This window comes from Medicago truncatula, chromosome 7 (assembly GCF_003473485.1).
Source record: "Medicago truncatula cultivar Jemalong A17 chromosome 7, MtrunA17r5.0-ANR, whole genome shotgun sequence".
NCBI classification, from domain to species: Eukaryota; Viridiplantae; Streptophyta; class Magnoliopsida; order Fabales; family Fabaceae; genus Medicago; species Medicago truncatula.
Window position 1 is genome coordinate 573,001 of NC_053048.1, and position 5,853 is coordinate 578,853.

Consider the following 5,853-nt stretch of genomic DNA (forward strand, 5'->3'; position numbering starts at 1 on the left):
TAGTTGGTACATGCATGCACCTATCCATTTGTTTTCGTCCCATGTATAATCTCTATTCGCTATAGTATTTCTCGCTGGCTTAAGCATTTTCCATTGTAGAAAAGGAAGAATAATGAGCGAATTACATAACTACGGGTAGCACGGATCCACTGCCTATAAATCTATAATATAAATTAACAATCCTCAAATAAAATGAAATTCGAGCATAGATCTTTTATAATAAAATATAAGTATAAGAACGATTGGATGGAAATGGAATCGAAATGATGCAATTGCAAAAACATAAACAAGATTCACACAAAGCATGCAAAGAGGAAATGATTGATTCAATCAAGTAACTTCACAAGGAAGAAGAGTTCATTGTGGGAAATGATAGGGTTGAAAATCCAATTTCAAGCTTTAAAAACCTGTTTTGAAAGAACCGTTTTATAAAATCAGTTTATAAACTCCAAAATTAAGAACTCAGGTGTTATGATTACATAACATAAAGAAATTATGTTAATGTACGTACTGCTTCAACTAAGAATTGAAAGCCAACTTCCTTAGGGAAGTCAACCCAATATACATAGAGACACATCGTGGATGTGTACCGAAACAGCACATTTAATTTTGGTACAAAATTTATCAATTGGACTTGAGGCGTGATGGCAAAAACAAAATAAATAAATAAAAAACCTTGTTCTTTTAGTTATACTTGTATGACTAGACAGTAATGAACAATTGGAAACAACAATAGAAAGAGTACATAAAGATAAAATTCTAATTAATATTTAAAATTACCAAAAAAATCTAGCTTTTCCATGTGGAGTGGATTGTTGTGGGTGTAAAAAACGGGACGTTGGGAAGGGAAGTTACCGATGATGACAAAGTCGTGGCCGAGAGTTGGTTGAAATGAATGAATAGGAAATAGTTTGTGACGTGGGAGAGGGTTGAAGAGACTTGTTCGGCCATGTGAATCTGAGTAAGAAAATGGTTCATTTGGAGAGAGGGAAAGTGTTTTTGTTGTTGTTGTTGGAAGGTAGATTATTCAGATTCTTTTTGGGAATGGAAGAGCGCCATCCTTAGGGAGCTGAGACCAGTCAGTCTGCCATGAGTGAAAGAGAGGTGTTGATTCTATTTCCCTCTCAAAGAAGCACCAAAGACATGAATCAGGCTTGAGGTTGGAGGAACTAATCTTACAGCCAGCGGGTACACACATCTAAGGACAAAAAATGGATGTTTGTCCTAAAAGTGATTTAAAAACTCACAATAATTTGTGAAAATGATTTGACAAGGATAGCTTAAGAATTTGACACCTAAGATCGATGGTAAAAAATTCTTGGATTAATTGGGATACTGTTTGTATGGTTAAAGAGGATTGAGGTTTGGGGGTCAGGAGAATTCGTGGGTTTAATATTGCTTTGCTAGATAAATGGTGTTGGCGGATGTATGTGAAGAAGGGGAGCATGTGATATAAAGTTTTGGGGCAAGATACGGTAAGGAGAGGGGCAATTATCTGAGGGTGGGAGGGAAGGGCCAGTTTGATAGAAGGATATGGTGGGCATTCGTACTAGCGTTGGTCTGCGATGGGTAGTTGGTTTGATGATAATTTGAGGAGATCAGTAGGGAATGGTTCGGATACCTGTTTTTGGATTGACCCTTGGTTAAACAGAGTCCCTTGTAGCGTTCGGTTTTCTCGTTAACCAAAATCGTTCGTTTTTCGTGGTTGATATGTGTGTTTTAAGATGGGGTGATGGAGGTGAGGCGTAGAAGTGGCGGCATAGGTTGTTTGCATGGGAGGAAGAGTTGGTGGTGGAGTGTAGTGGTTGTTATCTAATGTTGTTTTGCACGATGACATGGGCGACAAATGACAATGGAATTTAGAGAATAAACGTTTTTCAGTCGGTGGTGTATACAGGTTGTAAACTACTGTAGAGCATCCTATTTTTTCAACTTCATTGAATTCAATTTGGCATAAGTAGGTTTCTATCTTCGTGTGGCGCCTTCTTCGTAATCGGCTTCCTACAAAGAATAATCTTCATAAACGCGACATTGTCCCTCATGATAATTTGTTGTGTTGGCGGGTGTGGGATGGAGGAATCATCACACCATCTCTTTTTATCGTGTCCACCTTTTGGTTCCATTTGGCATCATTTGCGTCGTTGGCTACGTATTTCGGCAATTGGACTGTTTTAATTGACTGGTCGCTTTTTGCAGTTTGGCGAGTTAGAAGGTGGCTCCAAATGTTTGTGGTCTACTCTTATTTGAATCTGGCTTGCGTGCATTTGGGTGATATGGAAAGAACGTAACATGATTTTTAATAATAAGGTAGCTTCTTTTTTCATAAATGGCCGACAACTTTAAGATTCTCTCTCCTTTTAATTATCATTGTTGGTGGCTTAACCCTTTGTTTTGTTTAAGCATTTGTAATTGGTACTATTTCATGCTTTTTCCTTCCTTTGTGTTTTGTTGTAAACCCTTTGTTTTGGTAATATAAGTTTCATTCTGCCTTGTTTAAAAAAAAAGTCTTTGTGGTATTTAAAATCATTCAAATTTCGAATGATTGTTTAATTAATTGGATTTTGATGGATAATGAAATTTTAACATGAATTTTTTTTTCATAAAAACATGATATTTCTTAAATTTTTTTAAAGATTTTACTATATCTCTCCTCTCTCTCCCCATTCTCTCTCTTCTCCTCTCCTCCCTTTCTCTATCTATCTCGTAAAAAATTAAATAAATGAAAGAGAATGAGAATATTGTGAAATAGTGTGTTATAATTATTTATTTTCAATGAGTTCTTAAAATCATAATTTTTTTTAACTCTTATAAATCCATAAAATCATTTCAAATCCTTTTAAACTTTTATGATGTAAATCACTAAAATCAAAATTATACTTTTTATTGTCTTTAAAAATCCTGCAAAGTCTTTTAAAATCCTCAAGACTTTTTTAAACAAAAATTATTCTTTAAAATCATAATTCAACACACACCCCAAGATTAATATAAGATGAATCTTGTTAACGAATGTCTCCACTCTATGAGGGATTCCACTTTTGTAACATAGTGGCGCTCATACTGTACCACGTGGCACTTTCTTTAAAAAAAATCAAATAAAATAAAAAGAAAAGCCACATGACACAGTATAAGTGGTTATATCATGTAACATAGCCTGCCACTATGTTACAGAAGTTGAATCCCTCTCTCCGAGACACACCCTTTCATTGAAGTTTAAAAATTATTTCTTCAAAAAAACAACCGTTATAATTTTCAATGCCATGAATACATACATAAATTTTTATAAAAACTCATCATCCAAAATCCTTAATGAGTGTAAATAAAATCGATTAAAATCAAGATAAAATTAACATTTTTAACAAGGGTAAAAATGAAATATAAAATGCAGCCCATTCCATTCATTGCCTTCGCAAATCATAACACATGCTAAGAAAACACTTCAAAAAAGAAAAAACTTGACATGGAGTGGAGTAAAACGACCCTGATGAGCACAGTCGAGACTGAGAACCCTCCACTCCCCTTTTATTTGGTGTGAAATGTATGTTTTCATCTCTCTATCATTTCATTTCAATTTGAAACAAACCCTAGCTAGCTAGATAGTGTTGTGAGGAAACCCTCCATTGCACCGTATTATTTGATTTCCCAAATTGAAACCCTAATTAATAACAACCATTTACTTTGAAAATGTTTAATTTAGTTCCGGATTTTATGCCTTTTGGGAATCTTGGGAGATTACACTTGTACTTCCTCTGATCACTATTATAAATAAATTCATTCATTAAATGATATATCTGAGATATTAAATTATTGTTGTTTCTATCACCCTTCGTCCTTGCTTGGGTGATGAAACAACAATAATTCATTCAAACTCAACTAAAACAAATATTTATTTTCCATATGCCTACCATGAACGTACTTTCATATGAACAGGTGCAAAATTCCATCCATGGAGGTAGATTGGTCTCAACTTCCTTCAGAGCTTCTGCAACTAATTTCACAAAAACTCAGCAACATTGAGCTCTACCTCATTCGCTTTCGTTCTGTTTGTTCCACATGGCGCTCTTCATCTATCCCGCCTAACTACCATCAAAACCATTTACGCTTAAAGTTTCCACGTTTATTCTCAAAACAACTCTTCAATCACGACATTGATCCCAACATTGATTACGTCACCTACCTCATAAAACACAACTTATTTATCATCAAACCACCCACAACCCAACACCAACATCGCCCTTGGTTAATCATGATTGGACCTGATTTTCAAGGCAAAACCCAACTCTGGCACCCTTTCTCATTACGTAACGAACCTTTATCATCACATTTCGATGGTAATGTGCTTGACTTCAACAAACTCTCCGTACTTCATATTGGACACATGTTCTACTTCCATCGGAGCACCTTGCCTCAAAATAGTCAGAATACCCGTACTGACTGTAAGTTTGGTGTTGCCTCGTGTCAGGAGGAACAACCTTTTGTAATCGTCACAACTGAGAAAAATCAAAAGCCTGTTATGTTCCGTTGCGGGGACGACCATTTGACGACGATCCCCAACATGTCAACCCCTTGTAAAGTCATGAACTGTGCTTTTAAAGGAAGGCCTTGTGTGGTAGACAGTACCAATCAGACTGTGATGATTGGACCAGACATGAGCATTCATTTGATGGCTCAGGCTGACCCGTGGTATGGTGGGAGAAGAAAATTCTTGGTGGCGAGTAGTGAGTTCCAGTTGTTGCTAGTGATTTGCTATACAAACGGTGACTGTATGGATTGATGTGTTTAGGCTTGATGAGAAGGAGAAAAAGTGGGTCAAGTTGAGGAATTTAGGAGATACAATTTTGTTCTTAGGCGATCTGTATTCCTTTTCTGCTTCTGCTTCTGCTTCGGATTTGGGTTTAACAAATGGGAATGGTGTGATCTTTACTACAGATTATTTTGCCTCCCGCGGTCTTAGTTGCATGGACCGTAATATGAGTGTTTTTCACTTGGATCAAGGTCGGGTTTCACCCTTGTCTGATTATCCGGATTATTTCAAGTTGTTCTGGCCACCTCCAGATTGGATCACTGAGTTGAATTCATAACAGAGTATGTTCTCTTGCATTGAAAGGTTTCTAATGTTGGCAGTTATTAGATAGTGTATTATTGTGTTGTTAGATTGGATAAACTTTGCAACTAGTACTTATAGAATATATAGAAATATTAAAATGATCTTATATTTTGATTATGAGTATTTCTAAGTAATATCTTCTTGTATACAATTAGCCTATGACACACTACCTATAAGTAAGGGATTGACAACTGCAGTCTGCAGCATGAGATTTAATTGAAAGACTGTAGCCTAGGTCTTCGACATAGTTCACTCATTAGAATTTAGAAGAGGTTTACTATCAAATTGGTTTTTTCATTAGAGGCTCTGATTTTGAGGGAAGGACAGGGTTAGGGGTAGTTGTTTCAAAGGCGTTAAAAGAAGGTAGAGGTAATTATATTGTCTCTAAATTTTCAGAAGCTCTATGAGTAAGTGTGCTCCCATCTTTGATTTACATTGTGCATCCGATGCATTTTGTTTTGAGGGGGGAACTTATTTGATAAAAATGTATGTTCATATATGCCGTTGTTGTTGTTGTTATCATCATCGTCTTCGCCGTCGCCGTCATCATCATCATCATTATGAACTTTCTAAACTAGATCTAACATTCTTGATGAGTTCGATTATCTAGTTTCTTGTTTGCTTTATTGTAAAGGAAATTGTGACAAAAATGCATTTATGAGTAACTTATCTATGAGTTAATCTGTCCTGTATTTATTTCTTGCTTACTTAAATTAGGTTATGATAACTCATCCTTTATTAACTTTGGT

The 5,853-nt window shown here is 35.8% G+C and overlaps 1 pseudogene; it reads left to right on the forward strand.

Moving 5' to 3' along the window:
• The first annotated feature begins 3,943 nt into the window (after positions 1-3,943).
• LOC11427961 (F-box protein SKIP23-like) lies at positions 3,944-5,113 on the forward strand (annotated as a pseudogene).
• The last annotated feature ends 740 nt before the right edge of the window (positions 5,114-5,853 follow it).